The sequence below is a fragment of the Callorhinchus milii genome, unplaced genomic scaffold, assembly GCF_018977255.1.
Source record: "Callorhinchus milii isolate IMCB2004 unplaced genomic scaffold, IMCB_Cmil_1.0 Scaffold713, whole genome shotgun sequence".
NCBI lineage: Eukaryota > Metazoa > Chordata > Chondrichthyes > Chimaeriformes > Callorhinchidae > Callorhinchus > Callorhinchus milii.
The window spans coordinates 1-14054 of record NW_024705454.1 but is presented as its reverse complement, the minus strand read 5'-3'; the positions used below and the strand labels follow the sequence as shown (position 1 = coordinate 14054).

The window sequence follows — 14054 nt, the reverse complement described above, 5'->3', positions numbered from 1 at the left end:
CCCCGACCTTTCTCTTTGACTTTGCTTTCAGCTCCCCTCTCGACTCTCTACCCCCTCCTCACACCCTCCCTTCCTTCCCCTCATCCTGACCATTTCTTCCCTGCTTGGGTCCTGACCCGACTGTCCAGCGCCTTCGTACGTCCTCCCGACGTGAAAGGCGCTCCATAAATGGAAACTTGTTGTTGTTGTTTTTGCTGGGAATTACTTCCCTCCAGTCAACAAAGCAACCATTGAGCCCTGCCCTCTGCCTTGTGTCTCCCAGCCAGTTCTGTGTACATTCTGTCACTGTCCCTTTATTTCCGTGTGTTTGTTTCTATCGTACATGTCTCTTATGTGGGAATTTATGAAACACCTTTTGAAAATCCAAATAAATAATATCAACTGCACTACCTTCATTCGCGCTATCTGTAGCTTCATCAAAACATTCCATCAGGTTTGAACAGATTAATTTCTTGGAACACAGTACGCTGTTTGGGAAATGACATGTCCATCGACTGCCAGGAAGGTGCAGGTTAAGGTGGACGGATCTTGAAATTATTTAGTCTAGCAATTCGCATGTTATATTCCTAATTACTGCCGAAGTGTCCGACAGCTTTGCAAGTCATTCGCAGTACAAAATCGTATATTATATTGCTGTTTCGTATTCTCTCTGTTTTGCGAGGTCATTGCTGGAAGCTATGTCCAGAATCGTTGGGTTTATTATTTCCAAACAGTATCAGTTTTTTTCTACTGTCGCTCCCTTACAAATAATTGACGGGTGGACATGTATTGTTTGGAAACTGGCAATATTTACAATAGACCGACAATATACCAATGAACGACGATTTCACCAGGTGAAAGACGAGCTGTTCGATTGACAATGCAATCGGAATTTGAATGCGGGTTAGTGGATGTGTTGGTACAGATAGATCCCAAGAACAAATCTTCAAATGTTATCTATGAATTTCCTATGTCTCTCTCCCTGAATGTTTATGTCTCTGTTTGTACGTATCTCTCCCAATGTCTCTGTCTTCCTATCTTTCATTGTCTCTCTGAGCTTCTCTCCATGTATTTGTGCATGTGTGTCTCTATGTGTGTAGTTGTGTGTGTGTGTGTGTGTGCGTGAGAGAGAGCGAGAGAGATCTACATCTCTCTCACTATCTATCTCTATGTGGCTTGGGTCGTCCTCCCAACGTGAAAGGCACTATACAAATGTATTTTTTGTTGTTATTGTTGTTGTATGTATGTGGATGACTCTCCGTACATGTGAGCGTGTATCTCTCTCTCTCTCTCTCTCTCTCTCTCTCTGTCTATTGCTCTCTAATTGTGTGAGTAGTGTGTGTTAGTGACTGCGCATGTGACTCTCAGTGTGTGTCCGTGTGAGTGTGCGTGTCTGTGCGTATGTATCGTTCCCATTGGGTCCGTGTTGTGTGTGTGTCTGTGTTTGTCTGTCTCTATCTGTGTGAGTGTGTGTGTGTGCTTCTGTATGTGTGTGTAAATGTCTCTCTATGTGCGAATATGTGAAGCTGACGCTGGCCTGTGCATTGACATGTCTCATTGAGGCCGGCTTTATGCTGACAGTTTCGCATGGGTTTGGAGCTGTTAAAACATGTGCTCGAGTGACTCGTGGGTGGGGGTTGGGATGGGGGGTGTGGGGTGTTGACTGTGATTTATAAGCAACCTGTGACTGTATTTCTCATTACAGACTTGTGCCTTTCGCTGTCACTCCGTGTTTGGGAATCTTTGTCTCTTTGTCACTCGCTGTCTGTCTGTGTCTTTGCCAGTCTCAAAATTTCGTTCTCACCATCTTTCTCTCTTGTTTGTGTGTGTATCTGTGCGTTTGCCTGTGGGAGCCTATCGTTCACACTATCACTGTTAGTGTGAGACTCTGCCTCCATCTCCAACTTTCTCTTTGTATTTGTGTGTGTGTCTTTCACAGACTCTACCTTGTCTGTCTGTTTGTGTACTTTGCTGAGTCTCTCTGTCCCTCTGTGGGGTTGTCTGTCTGTGAGTTTGTGTGTGTGTCTGTGTGTGTTCGTCTTTCGCTCTCTATTCTTGTTTCTGCGTCTCCCTGGCTGTGTGTGTGTGTGTGTCTCTCTCCCTTTCTCTCCGTCCATTTGTCTGTGTCTCTTTGTCTGCCTCTGTGTGTATGTGCGTTTGTGTGTGTGTCTCGATTTCTCTCCCTGTTTCTCTGTCAGTGTCACAGCCTCTTTCTGTTTCTCTCTTCCAGCTCGCATGTCTCTCCAGGACGTTGTGTGTGAGTGGAGGGGCTTAAGGGTTGAGCGGAGACTCTCTGCCTGTCTCCCTGGTCCCCATCTGTTCCGGTTCCCATTCCGCGAGACCCTCAGACGAACGAATCCCCCCGTCACCCGCTCACGGCACCACCACTCTCGACCTGACCGCCAGCGAATTGCGCCGTGTAGCCGCGGACACTCTCTCCTCCTGCGATTCCTTGATCGCCAGCCCTGACTCTTCCAAAGTCGTGCCCGTCCACACACACACCTGCTGGCCACCACCTCGGGCATGGCCGCCGACTGCGCCTCGTGGCTCCGCTGGTTGGCTGGTGTGTGCCGCCCGCGGCAGCTGAGAGACGGGCGTTTGCCGGGAGCCCGAGGGCCGTCTGGGCTCCTATCAGCGGCTTTGTCCCGGCATTACCGCGCACACACCGATCTGTGCCTCTGGGTGGGACCGGGGCCGAGCAGAGGTCTGGTAGGTGTGTCACGACGGGACGCGGCTGAACGGAGAGGTGCTCTTCGTGGGCTCAGGTTCGCCCTATGCCTATGGCGTGTTGGACAGTGGGTATCGCCGAGTTATGCCCACGTCAGAGGCACTGGCTCTGGCACGGACTGCGGTGTCTCACGCTGCTCATCGCGATGCCTACTCTGGTGGCTGTGTGGATGTGTATACCGTAGGGGAGAGAGGCTGGGAGAGAGTGGGCAGGAGGGACGTGCATTGTGAGTGCGAGGGAGTGTGTGTGTGTGAGAGAGAGAGAGACAGTGTGTGAGACAGAGATAGAGAGGTAATGTGTTGGAGACTGTGTGAGAACGTGTGTGACAGAGAGCGAGAGTGAGAGATGCTGTGTGAGAGAGCAGTGTGAAGACAGAAGGTGTGAAAGAGAGCTGATGTGCGTTGAAAGAGTGGGTGAATGAAGAGAGTGGGTGAGAGAGATTGTGTGGTGAGGGGTGTGTGTATATATGAGAAATACAGCGTGTGAACTAGTAGTTTTATTATTTATTAGTGAGCGTAAGAGGGTGAGTATGCGGGGGAGAGAGAAAGAGTGTGCGAGAGAGAATTGTGTGTGAGAGAATTGTGTGAGAGACCATATATTTGTGAGAGAAAGATTGTGAGTGAGAGAAAGATGAAGAGTGAATTAGAGTGTGAGTAAAAGTGAGAGAGAGAGTATCTGAGGTCTGTGACGAAGAGGTAGTGTGAATATGCGACAGGGTGAGAGAGGGCATTCGTGAAATTGTTAGCGAGAGAGAGTGCTTATGATTAATGAGAGAGCAAGTGTGAGAGAGTGCGCGTGTAAATATGTGAACGTGAGAGCGAGTGTATGTCTGATAGCAAAACGATAGTGAGCAGGTGTGAAAGTGGGGAAAAGTAAGTCTGAGACCGCCCGAGTGAGAGATGTAGAAATTGAGTCGGATACTGAGCAACAGTACAGAGAGGGAGCCAGTGTGCGTGAGAGAGAGAGAGAGTGATCAAAATCGAGAGTCTGTGGGAGACAGCGAAAGAGATGGAAGGAGAGAATGAGACACCAAGCAATAGAGAGAGAGACCGAGCGAGAGAAGTGAGAGTGACACCGAGGAATAGAGTGGAGGTGAGTGATCGGGTGGGAGGGGACTTATAAGTCCTTAAAAATGGTAAAAATATCTGCTTTGTGTGTCTTTGTCTACGTGCAAAGTTGTGCAGAATAACATAATATTGTAATATTGGAGTCCTGTAGCTCAGTGGTTAGAGCACTCGCTTTGCAAGCGAGAGACCTGAGTTCAATTCCAGGCAGAGAGCGAAACCTCGGGCAAGTTTCCACAGCCCTAATAATAATCCCTCCAAAACCAAAAACAAAAATAAATTCGTCATTTTCAATCTACGACTGTTTGTGGGGCATTGCTGCGCTCAATTGGACGCCGCGTTCGCCCACAAATTTAGAGTCAATTCACTTTACAGTGTGTTCCGTGAAGCGCTTTGGGACGTCCTCCCGACGTGAAAAGCGCTATATCGAATGCAAGTATCAAACAGTCTCACGCAATCCACACTGTGTGCGTTTGCGTGTGTGTCACTCTCTGTGTCTACATCAGTGTGTTTGTCTCTTTCCCTATATCTCTATTTGTGTCTTTCAATGGATCTATCCGTGTGTCGGTCTATATATATCTGTATATGTGTGAGTGTGTGTGTGCCTCCTTCTCTCTGTGTCTTTGTCTCTGTGTCTCTGTGTCTCTGTCCCTCTGCCTCTCTCTTTTTTCTCTCTCTCTCCCTCTCTCTCTCTCTCTGTGTGTGCGTGAGACGTCTGTCTCACTCACTATCAGTGTGTGTGTATCCCTTTCACTATCTGCTGATATGTACTTCCCTCACTCTGTCTCTATCTGTGTCTCCTTTTCTCCTTTTTCGCTGTGTGTGTGTTTGTGTCTTTCTGCCGTCTGTCTCTCTCTCTCACTCTCTCTCTCTCACTTGCTCGCTCACGTGTGTTTCTGCCTGTCTACGTTCATCTGTGTGTTTGAATTTCTGTCTATATGTGATTAGGTGTCTTTCTCTGAGAGTCTGTGTTTGTCTCTGTTTGTGAGTCTGAGTGTCTTCATGTACGTGTGGCTCTGTTGGTGTGTGACTGCGGTTGTCTCTCTGTCTTTCTCTCTCAGTGTCTAACTCTCTCTCACTTTCGCTCCTTCTCTCTGCGTCTCTCTCCCTCTGTTTCTCTCTCTCTCTATCTCTCTCTCTCTCTCTCTCTCTCTCTCTGTGAGTCTCTCTCTCTGTCTGCATTTGTGTGAGTGTGTGAAGCTGACGCTGACCTGAGCAATAAACTGAGTCGGGCTTTATACTGACTGCATGGCATATTTTGGGAGTTGTTGGAGCATGTGCTGTGGTGTGATGGGCGTCTGATAAAGCGCACTGGACGATATCTCTCGATATTGACACACGTCTGTCTCACTCACTATCAGTGTGTGTGTATCTCTTTCACTGTCTGCTGATAATAATAATAATAATAATAATAATAATAATAATCCTTGCATTTGATATAGCGCTTTTCACGTCGGGAGGACGTCCCAAAGCGCTTCACAGAACACACTATAAAGTGAATTGACTGTATATTTGTGGGCGAACGCGACAGCCAATTGCACACAGCAATGTCCCACACAAAGTCGTAGTTTGAAAATGACCAATTTATTATTGTTTTTGGTTTTGTAGGGATTGTTATTAGGCTCCGTGTGGAGCGTGAAAAGCGCTATATCAAATGCAATGATTATTATTATTATTAAATAATACTAACGTTGTATTACATGCAATAAGAGGAAAAAAGATCGAATAAACAACTGAATTTATTAAGTATAGAATTAGCAAATGAACCTGTTGCCTTTTAGAAACAATCGGAAATTTGTTTAAATTATTGAAAATTCTGTCAACTTTTATTAATATTTTAATGCTGAAATCACTTGGTAAATTATTTACATTTGTAGAATTGTCTCTAATTGATGATTATTTAAAAATCTACTTTGTTCGTCGTATCCGACCTTGAAACTTTCAGACATTTGTGATCACATAGAGAAATAAAATACAACATATTCCTAATATAAATTTCTTGAGCGCCTTTTCCTAAGGGTTTAGCACCCGATGTAAGGGGGTCGAATGGGATCAGTGATGCTCGACGGCAAACAGGGTCGGAGGGTACGTTCGGAGAGGTGCGTCTTGCGTCGTGCACGAAAGGGAAAGGGAAACGATCACATATAGGTTCCACAGATCAGACATTATTCTCAAGCAGAAAATAATTCAGAATCAAAATGTCAAGCAACTTCAAGTTATTTGCAAATGCCATATGCAGATGCAATCACATTATTTCGCCCGTTGCTTCTGGCCAGCGGACCATTAGATCAAACGAGTGATTCAATTCACAACTGTTTCTGCAAACTGTGTCAAAATGGCGGAGTGGCCTTTGGCCCTACATTCAGGGCGTTGTTTCAATTGGAGGCGTGTATTTGAATCACAAGGTTGACACATTTGAAGTAATTGGTGTAAAGGGTGTCCTTCCATCTGGAGGATCTCCAAGGTGACGTGTTTGACTACGGAATATTGTAACCGAGCCAAAGCGCATCCCGTTCTCACTGCTGATGAAAGCACAGGCAGTCTGACTGATCGGCAGACAGTCTAGTCCTATCCAGTCACTTCGGGCAGACAGTCTTTTCACTCAACACCTGTTAATCCTGCAAACCAAAGCCACAACTGGTAGGGTGCTCCGAGCAGGACATGTAGCGTAAAAGCTCATCAGAGAGTACTTTCAACGGCTTCATAGTGAAGTGCACCAAATATAGCAGGGCTTAGTGAAATGTGGCTGCAGAACGAGCAGGATTGCCAAATACATATTGCGGGGTATCACATATTTAGAAAGGCTGGAGACGGGATAAAGCGCGGTGGAGTAGCTGTACATTTTGGGGATAGCATCATGGAAAATGGGATATAGCCATAAGTAAGATATGAACAGAATCTCGGTGGATACAAATAAAAGATAAGAAGCGATAAATCGCACCAATAGGCGTAGTCCACAGACAACCTTGTGGTAGAAGAGAGGTAGATAAAGACACATGAAAGCACATGAAAGGTTTCCGCTTATTGTCAAACAACCGGGTTGGTATTTACTGCTCGACAAATAGAGGCGTTTGCTTGTGGGCGGAATAAGAAAGGTTTGCTGAGATTTCGCCATCCCAGGGTATCGCACCCTGGTCCTCTCGCTCTCTTTTGGAGCGAGTGCTCCACCCACTACGCGACAGGACTCCACGTTCTTGTCTTTCAGGTTTGATCCATGGAGATTCTGTTTACACTGAAGGTGGTTTCAGTGATTGAGAAAGAAGTAGGACGTGCGACCGAGGAATACCATCATGATGGAGTGTCACCTCTGAACAGCTAATATTTATACTGGTTTCGAGAACAACAAGAAACGGATCTAGTTTTTTATGCTTAAAAAGAGTTGCTTTGGTGATACAAATCAAGCAGACTGCTGACCACCAGACCTGGACAAAACTCATCAGTTTAACCTGCTCTCTGTTGGAGCTGTCTGACAGCGCTGTGTAATACTGCAGTCTCCAATTACTTGGAGTCCTGTAGCTCAGTGGTTAGAGCACTCGCTTTGCAAGCGAGAGACCTGAGTTCAATTCCAGGCAGAGGGCGAAACCTTGGGCAAGTTTCCTTACTCCACACAGAGCCTAATAATAATCCCTCCAAAAACAATAATAAATGGGTCATTTTCAATCTTCGATTGTTTGTGGGACATTGCTGTGCCCAATTGGCTGCCGCGTTCGCCCACAAATATATAGTCAACTCACTTCACAGTATATTCTGTGAAGCGCTTTGGGACGTCCTCGCGACGTAAAAAGCGCTATATCAAATGCAAAGACTATTATTATTATTATTACATAGACCTGGGAGCCAGTCAGTTACCCCTACATAGACTGACCGTGTTCCGTCGGTGTGTCCTTCTGCCTCTTTAGGCCGCAGCAGCGCTATTCTGTGGGAATGGAAATGAGACAAAGGCACAAAGGGAACATCTCATTGACAGCACATCTGGTTGTCACACAGAATCCTCAATGATCCATGAGGGAAGCAGAGGTCAAACACTCAGAGACGTGAAAATCAATAGAACGTCTCAAAGCGCTTCAAAGAACTTACTATAACGCGAATTCGTTCAATATTGTGTAGGCGAAATGCATCAGCCGTTTGCGCACAGCAATGTTCAACAAACATTCTGGTTCGTGTGACCACATTATTGCTATAGGTTCTGTATTTTGTTGTTTCCTTTTGGAGACAAGCGATCCTCCAATCGACCTATTTACTGGTAGGAAAACAGTGATATGGGGAGTAAGGCAACTTGCTTAATGTTTCACCCTGCCAGGTATCTCGAATGCGAGGCGAGTGCTCTGATCAGTAGGCTACATTAATCTAAGCTTCATAATCGAAAGTTAGGAGAGGAAAATGACTGTTAGTGTGAAAGTCGACAGCCGATGAACTTACTTGGATAAAACGGGTAGAGTAAAAAAGTGGTAAAGAGAATGAATAATTTGCTCAGAAATCAAATGCAAGCATTATAAACAAAATATTGGGCATCAAAACGTACCAAATAACGTTATTTGAATTATTATCACAAAATTATGTGTTTATATTTGAGATAATATAGATTAGAATGGAGTAATGTTGATACATTTTTGAAAAATCGTAATACAACATATAAATGAGGGCTTTGTCTTCTACTTCTTGTACACTGATCCATTATAAGAAATGAACATTGAAAGAAAAGATTCAATTAAGTAACCAATGCTGTGGATTGAGAATCATTGTACAAACTGAAAGGAAAGGATTAAAATAATTGCTCGATGTGGGAATGGATGTCTGAAGAACTTCATACAGAAACGCACCTTGACTAATTCTGGAATGGGGAAAGGATAATAAAGTGAATAATAATTCTCATTTTATTTGATATCGCGCCTTATCAGGTCTTGGAGATGTCTCAAAGCGATTCACAGAATGTAGTTTCAAGTGAATTGACTGTATATTTTGTGGGCGAAATGCAGCAGCGCATATACATGCATGCGCACAGAGAGATACACATAGACGGATACACAAACAGACACGCTCAGAAAGGCAAACACACATAGGCACATGCACACGCGTGTAATCTACCCCCATCCACAAACGCACAAATAAACAGAGACACTCAGAAACAGACTGAATCCTGACAATGTGTCTATCCAGTGACACAGAAAATAAGAACAATAGAACTTGTTTCAATGATATAATCTAAAAATTAGCGTGAAAGGAAATGTCGCCGCTTTCTTAATTTCCTCTCTGAATTTAGTCTGAGTAACCGCGTAAATAACCATATTAGTACAGGAACTCAAAAGCTGCAACATGAAGCCAGTTTGATAGATAATGTGCAGTGGGTCATTCGCACCTTTGAAGTAATATGTGTCTGAAATCCTCCAGTATAAGAAATATAAAACATATGTTATCCATAACAATATAAAATTGGCGGAAACAGCAAAGAGTAAAACGATGGATTTCCTTCTGTTCCTCATCTCTGGATCACTGTGACTCGCTCCTCTATTCCTGTCCCCATCACTGTGTCCCCGCAATCTACTGCGAGCTCGACTGGCCACCAATATGTGGCTGACCGTCAGGACGTTGAGCAGCAAAATCAAAACGAATGGGAGAAAAAGGGGTTAATATAACGTTGAGCAGGTCAAACAATACCCATGGGAGAGAAATGTAATAGTTTTTTTTAATAGCACAATACCACGGTGTGTTGTTAATTAAGTGCAGTGGTTCATATGTAAAATACCAGGGAATATTTTGCGCAAAGAAGAACACACACAATACGGCGATCACTGTAGAAGCTGTTGTTTCGGTGCAATATTTTGCTCTCAGTTTTGTGCAACAGATGACGACATATCGATCAAAGGTGAAAGCCACAGTTAACCAGACGGAAATTGCCTTTGTTGCCATATCCAGCACACGCAGTAATCGGCACACAGGAGTGATGCGCGTGAATGGATATGGGAAGTAAAAATTAACAATACGGCTGAAAATCACAGCTATTATAACCACCATCAGATCACAGATTGACATTGTCAGTAGATAGCGAGAGATACATTTGGAGAGCCCGCACCTCCCTCGAGACAGGATCATAATTGCCACGAGGTTAGCTACAGAGGGAGAGAGTGAGAGCCAGATATAAATAATCAGTCATAAGGATCCATTGTACAGTTTGCATAGAGCTAATGCAGTGAATGCTGTGGACTTTCCATTCCAACAATATTCGCATCTCCCTCCTGAAATCCCAGGGATATGGAGCAAAACCTGACTCGATATCTATCATTACGCGGCCCAGTAGAAGCGAGACAGTTCTCTGGAGAGTGAGAAAGACAGAGAGATCCAGGGATAGAGTTGAACAAGCCAGGAAAAGAAAACACATAGGCGGATAAAGAGAAAAAGACACAGAGTCAGTGAGATGCATGCATACACAGCTGAAGAAAGAGACAGAGATAAAGGGATACACAGACGCAGAGAGATATAGGCAGAGTAAGAGCGAGACAAAAAGAGAGAGTGTGTGAGAGAGGGATAGAGAGAGAGAGAGAGAGAGAGAGAGAAGGGTGGTGGTGGGAAGACGGAGAGAATGGGGCAGATAGGGTCAAAGACAGAGAGAGACAGACATGTAGAAAATCAGAGATACAGAGACACAAATAGACAGATGCACACATTCACACACACCAACTGACAGAAAGAAACATGGACAGAGAAATGTACACAGACGCTGAGAGAAAGGGAGAGATACAGACAGGCAAACAGACACAAAATGAACATAGGACGGAGAGGCGGATATTCTTAGAGAAGCAAACACAAGGAAAGAGAGAAATGCATTTCAGCACACAGATACAAATGCTAAGACATGGAAACAAACAGAAAGGAACACACATAAATAGAGCGTGGAAGATGTACTGACCTCGAGAGAGATACACAATAAGAGTCATGCAAAGTTAGGGAGAGAAACAAACACACGCTCAACCATAGAGAGAGAGAGAGAGAGAGATAAAGAGGGAGAAAGAGAGCGAGAGAGATGCAAAAAGAGAGAGTGAGAGAAATAGAGATACACAGACAGAAAGAGCAATACTTAGAGAGAATGAGATACACAAACGAAGACAGAAAGACAGAAGGAGATACGCATTGGATTTCGGAATCAGTCGGGTGAATGACACACAGAATCATAGCATTGCACACGATAGAAGGAGGCCATTCAGATTATGGTGCCGGTGCCGGCTCTTTGAAAAGAGCTTTCCAAATCATTCCCACTCCTCTGCGCTATCCCCATAGACCTGAGAACTTGTCATACCCAAATAATTATTTACTTCTCTACGAAAAGATGTTATCGAATCGGCTTCTACTGCCCGTTCAGACAATGCATTTCAGATACGAATCACTGTCTGTTCAAAAAAAAAATTCTCGACTCCAATCTCTTTCTTTTAGCAACCGTTTTAATTCGGTGTCCACGGGTTACCGACCCACCCGCCAGTGGAAATAGTTGTTCACCTGATCGAAATAATATCATAATCATGATTTTCATCTTCTATTAATTCTCCTCTTAACTTCTCTGCTCCAAGGAGAACAATCCTAACTTCCATAGCTTCTCCCTATAACTGGGTCCATCATTCCTGCAACTTTCCAATATTTGCACCGTCTCAAGTACCTTGATACCCTTCCTGAATTGTCGTGCCAGAATTGAATGCAGTACATTTCCTCAGGCTGAACCATTTTTTACGTGTGCTCATCATAACTTGATGAATTTTTTATTTTTTCTACATTCTACGATCCTGTTTCTAAAGCCTGATAACCTGTCTTTTTAAAGCTTGATCTGTTTGTCCCGCCACCTTCAAAGATTTATTGATGTGAAACCCCAGCTGTCTCTGTTCCTTCACCACCTATGAGTTTCTACCATCAGATTATAATGACTCTCCTCATTCTTCCTCCGAAACACGACACTTCGCATTTCTCCACGTTAAATATTTATCTGCCATTAGGCTCCATGTACAAACCTATGACCATGCTTTGCATTAACCAAACCAAAAGGCGGTTCCATGCATCCAAACTGTCTATGGAAATGCCAGAAACAGATGGTTGGAACACAAAGTGCACTCTCTCCCTGGAGGGACGAATCCTTTTTTCTTCAATCTAGGAAGTAATATGAGCGAAACGCGCAGCGAACTGCACCAAACAAACATGAAGATGTTACCAAAATATTATTATGTTCTTACATGATAAAACGCGTTATGCTATGAAAAAGGCTTTGACATTGTCATTGTCTATGTTTTCTCTTTTCGATAGAACCGTACAATCTTTAGTATCTAAAGATGCAATCCCGACATTTATAATCAATTTCTTCCTCTAAATACTGCTTTTCCAAAGGTAGAACTCCTCCACTCCTACTTTGTTTGATTGTCGGTCGCCTTGTCCCTAAATAGTGCTATTAACCACAAGGTCCTTACTGATTGGGAAGAGAGCGAAACTGAGTCAAGCTGCAAATGTTACTGCATATTAAGCTGAGAAATTAATTGGTTAAGTCACTTGCCAGGAATTCCAACAGCAGCCAGAATTGGGTAGTAAATGTCTTCTATCCTAAAAATTAATGGAGTTGTCATCTTCACGGAGAAAATAAATATTCCGCTGCTTCACACAGGCAGTAGATCACGCTAATATGAATTCGTTGAAGAGCATAAAAGGGAGTCTTATTTAAATCAAAGAAGCGAACACTTTATTCTGATAATTTATCACATGATCACAGATGAGTTTGTGGGTGTGGAAAACATTCTCTCCCTGAGTTATGCAATTTAGCGCAGTGCTTTAATTCTCAGCAGCTGGTTGTCTCATCCACGCGGAAAGCCTTGCCTCCAATATCCCAGACGCTACCATGTGTAAACGCAAACTGTTGTTAAAGTATCTAAATCAACAAAGAGATACAGATATGTCACCACTTACTACTGCAATTCCCCAGTCGTGAAAAGAAGGTACACTCTTTGCACTGAAGCACACACGCTGCTTATCTCACGACAGTGAGTATTAGGTACAGGAAGGGACAAACAAATTATTTGCGACAGAAATGTGGGCACTGGTGATAACGTTGAAGTTTAGACAACTAAATATGAAATACCTGCCACAGTGAACAATAATCAATACAATTCCAATACGAGTCCCTTACAATCGCCCATCGGGTTATGAATTGCTGTATCAGCTGAAAATTTGCCAGCCTGGATCAGTGGTCGCAATCTCACCTCTGAGTCAATCAGATAACTGTGGGTTCAATGCATTGCTGGGCATGTATGGGATTGCTGGAGATGCTAACCTTCGTATGAGACGTTAACCAAAAGTTACTGCTGCCTGTTCAGCTGGATATTAAAATATTCATTGGCTCTATTTCTAAAAGTTCAGGGAGTTTCTCCCAGTGTCCTGGCCAACAATTCCCTCGATACAATTAGTCACTCGCTTCATGAATGTTTCTCAGACGTGGTTGTGCGCAAACTGGTAGCTGTGATTCGAATCTATAGAAACACTATTTCAGTGATCAAAGAGTTAAAATGTGGAACAGGTCCCCTAAGGAGACGTTTGAAGCATTCCTTAAAAAATCAGACGAGATAGATTACTTTTAGGAAACAACAATATCCTGGACATATGTGCGTGGGACCGCCAGGAATGTGGAGGGAGACCAAAATGGCCCTTTTTCTTTTTTTCATTTGGCGTTTCTTATGTTCTTGTGTTTCAGCCAATAATAGTAAATTCCGCTATGGAGATTCGCCAGGTCTTTGAAAGAGCTTCACTTTCAGGCCCACTCATCCATGATTTCACCACAGCGTACTTCTCTCCCTTTCCACTGGGGCCTACCAGAACCTCATCTTTGCATATGTAACACACGTGTCTCAATGGCGATCTTGTTCTACTGCTCTGACCCCTGGTCCTCCAGCTAATATCCAAGCTTCTGCCGCCAGTGACCTTTCGCGCAATGTTCTTCATGAGCATTTCACTACTCTTCCTGTTCGAATCCATTCCCTCCCCTATACCAAACAGATTGAATCTACCATCCTTCTCACCCCAACCCTGGAATCTTCTCGAAACCTACCAACATGGCGCCCCATACCTGTTCTTCGCTTCAAAGTTCGTCTCTTTTGACGTCGTTTTCGTTATCAATCAACTCTCCGCTCTGATCTACTCCCACCGACTGGTCGCCTGCACAGCTGTAAAGAGCATTGCGACGATACGCAAAGTGAGGATGCTATAGAATTGTAAATGTGTGTTGCATTACTGTTTAAAGTTCCCCTGACACATTCCCGTCTTCT

General features: G+C 43.9%; 1 pseudogene; it reads left to right on the top strand.

Annotated features, from left to right (window-relative positions):
- Positions 1 to 813: 813 nt before the first annotated feature.
- LOC103173426 lies at positions 814 to 9739 on the top strand (annotated as a pseudogene).
- Positions 9740 to 14054: the final 4315 nt, after the last annotated feature.